Here is a 10,024-nt window from a genome sequence, read left to right as displayed (position 1 = left end):
AACGTTTCTCACTTCAGCTCAAATTCAGCCTGCATTCCTGTTTAGGTAAGACTGTGCTGTACATTACTAATTACATTACGTTTCACTTCTCTGTCAGTTCTTTTAGTTATTGTTGAAACGAGATTGCTGAGGAAGTGTCAATCTCAGTTTGAATGTTTTTATGTGTGGAAATAATTCAACATAACAGATATGTCTCGAACGCCCGCCAAAGCATTCAAGGCCAGCAGAGAACCGCGGAATAAGCAATGAAAGGCGGCCAAATTACGCATTTCACTCAGGTGACCTTATAGCAATGTTGTGTTTTGTGGCATTTTAAAAGCATCTTGCTTCAAAATGTAAGAAAACATTTATCTCAAGGAAAATTATTATTATTATTTTTTCAATATGTCTGGTCCTTAATTCAGCACTCACACAGGCCATTAACTTTACAGTGCAAATACAGGACTTAAAATTCATCCAATACTACAGCCATAAAAACCTGTCTTCCTGAAAGGAATTATTATGATGGATTCTTGACATAATAATTTAGCGCACATATGGACATAGACGAAGCTCGCACACTGGCATGATTGTTTCTGCCCCATACAGAAGGCTTTTATTCTTTATTAAAGAGAGATGTATTTGGGAGCCACTGCTGGCAGCCACTTTGAGGTTAAAATCAATACCAGGGTCAGGATTCTTTCATAGTTAATAGACTAAATGTTGTAAGATCTTATCTGGAGTTTAGAATCTAATAAACTTGGGGAAAAACTGTAAATGTAGATTAGAAAAAAAGAACAAAAACAAACAAATGTTATCATATTTAGATTTATTTTAAGGTAATTGAACTAATTATGGTGGCTTGAAAAGCCAACATACTGTTATCTCACTTAAACTTATTATTATTCTGCTTCTTTCTTCTGAGACTAATTTTAAAGTCTATCTCCTCCTAACCCTTTCAAGCTTCATACCTCAAACTTTCGTCAAACCTTCAAACTGGTCTGACTCGGGTTGCTATATCTTTTCCGACTGATCCGACTTTCGGTTTTCCGAAAAACGACCCGGAAAATTCCCAAAATTCCCATTGACTTAACATTGGGTCAAACTTTGTGACCTCATAACTCTGCATTAGACTGTCCTACAGACTTCTAACTGGGCTCATTTAACTCAGTCTAGCCAGCAGCCAATAACTGATGACCTTTAAACTTACTAGCCACTCCCTAGCAACCACTTTTGGCACCCTAGCAACTGTCCCATAGACTTCCATTGTAAAAGACTGCCATTGACTTAACATTGAGTCAACCTTTGTGAGCTCATAACTCTGCATCAGACTGTCCTACAGACTAGAGTCAGGCCCCATTCAACTCAGTCTAGTCAGCAGCCAATCACTGATGACCTTTAGACTTACTAGCCACTCCCTAGCAACCACTTATGGCACCCTAGCAACTGTCCCGTAGACTTCCATTCAAAAGACTCTCATTGACTTAACATGGGATCAAACTTTGTGAGCTCATAACTCTGCATCAGACTGTCATACAGACTAATGGCTGAGCTCATTTAACTCAGTCTACCAAACTGCCAATAACTGATGAGCTTTTAACTTTCTAGCCACACCCCTAACTACCACATACTGCACCCTAGCAACTGTCCCGTAGACTTCCATTACAAAAGACTCTCATTGACTTAACATGGGATCAAACTTTGTAAGCTCATAACTCTGCATCAGACTGTCATAAAGACTAATGGCTGAGCTCATTTAACTCAGTCTAGCCAGCAGCCAATCACTGATGGCCTTTTAACTTTCTAGCCACACCCCTAACTACCACATACTGCACCCTAGCAACTGTCCTATAGAATGTAATTAGCTGTGCTATCAAATGCTTATAATTCTAACATGCTAATGACATGCCAATCATGCTAGCAACATGCTACTCATATGCTAATCATGCTAATGACATGTTAACTCATACTGGAAACATGCTAATGACATGCTAATTTGTACTAGAATCATGCTAGTAACATGCTAATTCAAACTAGACTCATGTTAATAACTGGCCTACATGCATATCTTTGCATAGCAGTGTCCTATTGACTTGGGGGATGGCTCATCTGACTCAGACAACCAATGAGCATCTCAATATGATAATGAAGCTCACAAGCCACGCCCCCAAATTGATTCCATAGACTTCCATTAAAATAGGCCAAGATGCATATCTTTGCATAGCAGTGTCATAGAGACATGGGGGTTGGTTCATTCGACTAAGACAACCAACCACATTCAAGTTCACTCTGTAACCTCGCCCATAGCAACAAAACAGAGTACCCTAGCAACCATTCATCAACAGCTATATCTCAGCATCAGAACATCGTAGAGACTTGGAGATTGGCTCGTTTGACTCATGCTAGCAAACGGAACTTCCTATATGCTACACATGCTAGCAGTGACTAGCTACATGCTAATATTGACTAGCCCAGTACTGTAACTTGCTAGAAATGCTTACTAAGTATAAATGTTTTATCAATCATGTATGTGAGGCTTGCCTAGTAACCAACCAGGGTACCCTAGCAACTGCCTAGCAACCACCCAAATTACCCTAGCAACCGCCTAGCAATCACCTAGCAACGGCCTAGTAATGCCTTAGTAAGGGCCTAGCGACCACTCAGGACACCCTAGCAACCGCCTAGCAACGCCTTAGCAACCACTCAGAATACCTTAGCAACCACCTAGCAACACCTTAGCAACCACCTAGCAACCACTTGGGACACCTTAGCAACCGCCTAGCAACACCTTAGCAACCACCTAGCAACCACTCAGAACACCCTAGCAACTGCCTAGCAACGCCTTAGCAACCACCTAGCAACCACTCAGGACACCCTAGCAACCACCTAGCAACACCTTAGCAACCACCTAGCAACCACTCAAGACACCCTAGCAACCACCTAGCAACGCCTTAGTAACCACTCAGAACACCCTAGCAACCATCTAGCAACTACTTAGGACACCTTAGCAACCACCTAGCAACACCTTAGCAACCACCTAGCAACCACTCAGAACACCCTAGCAACCGCCTAGCAACACCTTAGCAACTACCTAGCAACCACTTAGGACACCCTAGCAACCCCCTAGCAACACCTTAGCAACCACCTAGCAACCACTTAGGACACCCTAGCAACCGCCTAGCAACACCTTAGCAACCACCTAGCAACACCTTAGCAACCACCTAGCAACCACTCAGGACACCTTAGCAACCACCTAGCAACACCTTAGCAACCACCTAGCAACCACTCAGAACACCCTAGCAACCGCCTAGAAACACCTTAGCAACCACCTAGCAACCACTCAGGACACCCTAGCAACCACCTAGCAACACCTTAGCAACCACTCAGAATACCCTAGCAACCACCTAGCAACCACTTAGGACACCTTAGCAACCACCTAGCAACACCTTAGCAACCACTCAGAACACCCTAGCAACCGCCTAGCAACACCTTAGCAACCACCTAGCAACCACTCAGAATACCCTAGTGACCACCTTGCAACACCTTAGTAACCACTTAGCAACTAGTCAGAACACCTTAGCAACTGCCTAGCACCACCTTAGCAACCACCTAGCAACCACTCAAAACACCCTAGCAACCGTCTAGCAACACCCTAGCAACCACCTAGCAACTAGTCAGACCACCTTAGCAACTGCCTTGCACCACCTTAGCAACCACCTAGCAACCACTTAAAACACCCTAGCAACCGCCTAGTAAAATGCTAATTCATGCTAGAATCATGCTAACAACATGCTAATTCATGCTAGAATCATGCTAGTAACATGCTAATTTATGCTAGATTTATGCTAACAACATGCTAATTCATGCTAGAATCATGCTAGTAACATGCTAATTCATGCTAGAATCATGCTAACAACATGCTAATTCATGTAAGAATCATGCTACTAACATGCTAATTCATGCTAGAATTATCCTAGTAGCATGCTAATTCATGCTAGAATCATGCTAGTAACATGCTAATTCAACCACTTCAAACTTTCATATTCGGCTTTTCAAGCCACCATAAAGTTTGTCCTCAAACTTTAATATCTAGTTGATCATGTAATCTCATTTGAACAGATGTTCCTCCTTCCATTCAAATAATCTCAAATTATGATCGAGAACATGATCAAAGTTTGGATCATCAAATATGTAGAGTTCATTCAGCAGAAGAGCAGCTGTTGTTAAACCAGGTAAAGTAACCTATTCGTTCCACAAATATAAGCTCATAGTTAATTTGTTTCTCCATGACTTAAAAAAAAGAAAACAAAACAAGAGGAATCTTATGCTATTCATAGTTCATATGTAGCATTGTTTACAAACACTCAAAAAAGATTTATGCTGCTTGTTCAAGCTACTTATTTAAAATGAGTTGAAACACAATTCGTAATTTTTTTGGGGGACAACTTAAGAGTTTTATGTTCAATCCACTTAAATTTGTTACATGAATTCAATCAGTTTGTGTTGGGACAATATGAATGAATTGTGTGTAATCATGCAATTTTTTTTACAGTGAAGGGTGTGATTTAGTCAGCACAATCATGCAGTGATGTCAATAATAAAGCTTATAGCTGTAAAGTAACAGAGACTCTGTTTTCGAATAACAGGTCAAATGTGAAGTGGACAAAAAAATAGTTTTTGAATTTTGAGTGTTAAAACAGATAATGTACACATTATTGGTTACAGCCAGTGTCAAAATGTTTTTGACTATTTTGGAATAGCTGTAGGCTACAGATTTAGTATTATCTAAACACATCTAATACAAGGTAATCTTCCTTTAATATGACTTCATTACAAAAGCATATCACACTGTTCTGCCTATAGTAATTTCTATATATGCCTGTGGTTCCGCCGGGATGGCTGTGTATTGGGTCGCTCAGCCAAAGTTGCCAGCGTGTTTTCAGGTAACAGGAGGCAGATCTGGTAGCTAGAGAAACAGAATTTAACTAGTTAAAAGTGATTCTACTAATGAACTATTTTAAGGCCGAAAGCTTATATTGTGCGGCTTTAATTAAACCAAACCTATCAAGTGTGAACACACCATCATCTGCACTGTTTAAGTTCAATCCTAATCAAGCACACCTGATCCAGCTAATTAAGACAGGCATGCTAGATAGTTCAGGGCAAGGTTAGAGCTAAACTGTAGAAAAGTAAAGTTGAGAACCTCAGCAATAAAAACTCCTTTGGCACCATATATATATTTTAAAGCCTACTGTTTAATCTAACACACAAATTAATATTCAAGTTCATTAACTTAATTAACATTACCATTACCCATGACGGTCATTCATTAAAAAAGCACAGACCAGAGTTGCGTATATTCAAAATTCAATTATAATAATGACAGTTTAATGTTTGGTTGGGAGTTATTAAAGCTAAAATTATGCTTGCAATGCTTGTCAATGCTACTTTTGCTGAATTGTCAGTTGGAATCAGTGTGGTTTAGTTCAGTAGAGGTGCAAACCTCAAATTTCATAAACTGAAAAAAATCATTAAAACCTCTGGCCCCTTCCCATGATATCATCTGTGAATATTCCCTCAGTCTGATCTTACTGACAGTCTTAAGAAAACCATGGAAAACCTCCAGAAGTCTTCTCTGCTCTTGCCTCTATCCCTTTCATTTCTACTTCCATTTTTGTCAATGTTTTGGCCCACTACACCGTTCACTTCTCAGCTTCACTCTTTAGCATTTTAGACAGCTGCGAGCTGCTCTCCTTTTCACTGCTGATTCTCAGTAATCGATTTTCTGCACTATAGTTTGCGAGCTTCTATCCAGTGTAAGTGGATATCCAAGCGCATTTCAAACCTGCCATTTGAGTAGAATTTTCTGTTGAGAATTAAATGTAGTGTTTTTGTACAACATTCTACCGCTAATATTGCAATGTTTGGGTTTTGATTTGTACATCGAAACATTACAGCCACTCAGGAACCCATCCAGAAGATTATGATTATGTTTTTAATTACGACTGCCAGTGATTGATGCATTGTTGTCGTGAGTGCAGCTGAGCATACAAAGCATGAGAGAGAGAAAGAGAGAATAGATGAGAGGTAGAGGCAGGCACTTTAATAAGTCATTTGGGATGGCTTGCGTTCAAGTGACTGTTTAGTAGTAAAAACGATTCCCTTTCTTTTCCTGATGATGCCGCTATGGGCTCTCAAATCCCAATGTAATTCCACTGAAGATGTGGTGAACCTCTTAGTAATCAAAATAAGACAAAATTGCATGAGCTGATGTGCCTTAAGAGGACTGTTCCTTTAAATTTTTGATAATAATGGAACATAATGTTAGTTCATAATGGGCTGAGCCTGGCTTACGTTATTTCCTGCAGTGAAAAGGCATGAAGCCACAGGTTTGACTGTACAAGTGTATGGATATAAATAAAAAGCAGAGATATACAGAGTTTAGAGATATACAGACCTATTCAATTCAATTCATGTTCATTTCTGTAGTGATTTTACAATGTAGATTGCATCAAAGCAGCTTAACATAGAAGTTCTAGTAAATTAAAACAGTATCAGACGGGTTATCAGAATTGAAGTTGAAATCCATTGAATTGAATTCAGTGTGGTTAAAATTTCACTGCTGAAAGTCCAAACACGGAAGAGCAAATCCATTAATGTGCAGCTCCACAAGTTCCAAACCAAGCAAGCCAGTGGCGACTGTGGCGAGGAATAAAGTTTACCAATTGAGGAAAGTAAAGAAAAAAAAATCTCAATAATGCTATTAACTAATGATAACAAGCATTTACTTGGATCTTATTAATGCATTAGTAAATGTATAAATGCTGTACAACTATTGTTAGTTATTCGTAGGCTGCATGATATTGGCAAAATCTAACATTGTGATATTTTTTTTATTTTGTGATTATATATTGCGATTTGAATGCAATTACACTAGATGAATAGATGAAGTTGAATAACTATTTGAATATTTTTAATTGATTTTGGAGGATTCTGTTTGGGGAGTGAATCTGCATAAATATAAGAAACAATCTTCAAGCATAGATAAATTTAATAAAGAAAAAAGAAAAATATAATAAACAGCATTTTATTGTTTTCTGAGGAGTATTCAGGTATATAGTAATTGAACAATCAAATGTGAAATAAAACAGCATAGTCTTTGTTTTATAAACAGTTAGAAAAAATTATTTGTTCCCACATTTTTAGCTATTAATGCTGTCCTTATTTCCATTTTTGGTATAAGATTGCAGAAGGATGGTTTGACTAGAAATGTACAGTTTTTCACCGTCATACTGATAACCTTTTAGTAATTCGGCAGAACTACACGTATTTTAAACTACTGAACCACTGTAGTTTAAAATACCATTCTTCACATTGTTAACTTGTCAAAGTTACAAACGGTGCAATTTATTATGCCTCTGCTTTAAAAACCCTCACAGGCCTCAAAAAAACACTTGTGAAATGGTCAATCATAATCCAGACTCAACATTGCATATACTCGCTATGTGACTATTTTGAATGATCACATTGCTACATCAATGCTGAAACGATATATTGTGTAGCCCTAGTTATTAGTTTTTTTAGCAAATACATTAAAGTATGACCATCAAAAACACACATTACAAATTACTAATATGCAAGTCAAAAAAAGATAATGGCTCTATTTTAACGATCTAGAAGTCTAAAGTCTAAAAATTAGGGTTACACTGATCTGAATATACTGTAGCAACAAATCTTGCAAAACACATCTTGCGCCTTATTTTTCCGGGTGTATGATAGGGCCCTATAATACAATTAATCACAATGATCTCAGCCAATCAGATTTCAGAATCAACATTTGTACAAAATAGGTATATACACATTCATTTATATTATTTTATTATGGTCTTTGGATAAAGCTTTGAGAATAAACGACATGAGGATAAATCATAACTGAATTTTAATTATGTTTGCATTAAAACAAATGTGCCTCATGCTGGCTCTGGAACCGTTTGCGAGTATAAAAACACAACAAAAGCAATAAACCAACACCAGTTACTGCCTGTGGCAATGGAAATTTGCTGTAAACACCCATAAGAACTTATTTGGAGCACTGGCGTTTGTTTTCATTTATGTAAATTACTTCAAGCATGGTTGGAAAACTTTCATTGTTTATTTAGTAGCATGCTACATAATAACTTTTCAATGCTTGTTTTCCTTTATTATTAACTTATTTATGCAATTATGATAAGATTAGGATAAAATTCACAGGCTGGACCATTGCCTAAGGTTTCATATAAAAAGCACTGTTGATGCCCTGCAGATATTGTTTCATTTGCTCCATCCAGTTGATTGCATTTGCATTTTTCATGTTCTTTTCCCTGCAGATGATGCATGCTCTGTCAAATGCACAAGTTTGAGCTTTATTTTTGTGTTTATGTATCAAACATGCTAAATCTTCCTGCTATGAGTAACATCTCAGCACACACAGTCTTTGAGATGGATTCATTTGCCAAATCCACTCGCACTCCTGTCATGTTTCTGACAATCCTGTCTTTCCACTGCTTTGCTGAGCACAATCCGCAGGATGAGGATGGGATTTTCATCAAATGTTTCAGACTTACTCGAAGAGACAAGAGTGTGCTCAACATTTGATCTTTCTATATACATTCAAATCACAACTTTAAACACTTCGATTTAGTTTCAGATAGATGTCCCTGAGAGTGAGAAACAGAGACAGAAATCAAGCAAACAATCATCTTTTTTTTTCAAATGGAAATCACACAAGAAAATGCCTGATGCATCATGTTGGTCTCGTTCCAGGGTTTATGTTTGAATGATCAATGAGAGTTTACACTGAGCTTTGATAAAAGCATCTGCTGTTCTTGCATTCATTGAAATGGGAGTTTAAGATGGCCGTGACTCTTAATTCACTCCATGACTATTGTTCTACACAGGCCTGATTCAGTTTGAAGGTCTTAGTAGATATAGCGCAAAAGAAAATATCTTGTATACTTGGAGATCAAAATTAGAGAACAGTTTATGAACAACTTTTTTTCCAGAAATAATGTAATCTTGTAAAATAATGTACAAATTGAAGAAATTTTAAAGGTAGATGTAAATGTTTTACAGAATAAAAGTACACTGTTGCATGAGAAAAAAAGATTACAATCACTTAATTTCTTTTGACATGAATTTATTAAAGTTACAGTACAGTCAAAACTTAATGGAAAATCTACAAGCCCTTATTTGTCTAATCACTTTTTCTGCATTAATCGTTTACCCTCCTGCATTTGTTAACATAAATAGGACTGTTTTATGTTAACATTTAGGAAACATTGTTCTCTAAATTTGAAGTCCATTGTATTTACTGCGTAAATGGCCATCATTGGAGAAAAAACTCAACATTTAGTGAGATCTCTACAAGAGATCCTTATTTTCAGGCTTTCCCCTTTTGCCTTATGCAAATCAGCTATCATTTTTTTCTGGAATCAGTCCAATTTTCGTTCTGATTTCTTGGAAGCATCCAGTTCAGCTGTCAAGCACACACTGGGACTCTGAGGGTTGGAACGATGCATATAACAGTGTGAGGCAGTCAGAGGTTAACTCCAACTTGACTGTTTAACTGCTACCATAGTATCCTTTTCATGAAACACACCCTGGCACGATTAATCTGCCTGAGGTCTGAACAGCGAGTGGGTTTGTTTACCTGGGTTGATTGGCACCATGAAAATGAAATGTTAATCTAGGCAGTGCTCGTCAGTCTGCCGTGTCTAAAAGCATGAAGCCATGCCAGAGTTCGCACCGACTCCGCTGTGGACTTGGAAGCCATTAGCGTGATTACATTGGAAAAAATCCTTCATTTCCCCAAAGACACACTGCCAAATGGCATAAAACTCAAATTCTACGCTGCGCACTGCAATGAACAGAGAATACTAGAGGATTCATGTGTATAGCATATACAGTATGTATGTGTCTGTTTATAAGCACTGTGCATCTAAAATCCAGTTGTTTTGTCATTCTGAATAGTTTTTCTTATAAGCTATACTTGGACTAGTTGGAAAAT

At 37.8% G+C, this 10,024-nt stretch overlaps 1 long non-coding RNA gene across 1 annotated transcript in view; it reads left to right on the top strand.

Moving 5' to 3' along the window:
* LOC141379829 (uncharacterized) overlaps positions 1–10,024 on the top strand; it is a 224,208-nt gene continuing 214,184 nt past the window's right edge. Inside the window, exons 1-2 of the long non-coding RNA XR_012396675.1 lie at positions 1–45; positions 4,099–4,211. This is a non-coding gene — a long non-coding RNA (uncharacterized lncRNA). The remainder of the gene's footprint in view (positions 46–4,098; positions 4,212–10,024) is intronic.

The sequence above is a fragment of the Danio rerio genome, chromosome 21 (genome assembly GCF_049306965.1).
Source record: "Danio rerio strain Tuebingen ecotype United States chromosome 21, GRCz12tu, whole genome shotgun sequence".
In the NCBI taxonomy this organism is placed as follows: domain Eukaryota; kingdom Metazoa; phylum Chordata; class Actinopteri; order Cypriniformes; family Danionidae; genus Danio; species Danio rerio.
Note: the sequence above shows the minus strand (reverse complement) of the source record. Positions and strands in the feature narration are given on the sequence as shown.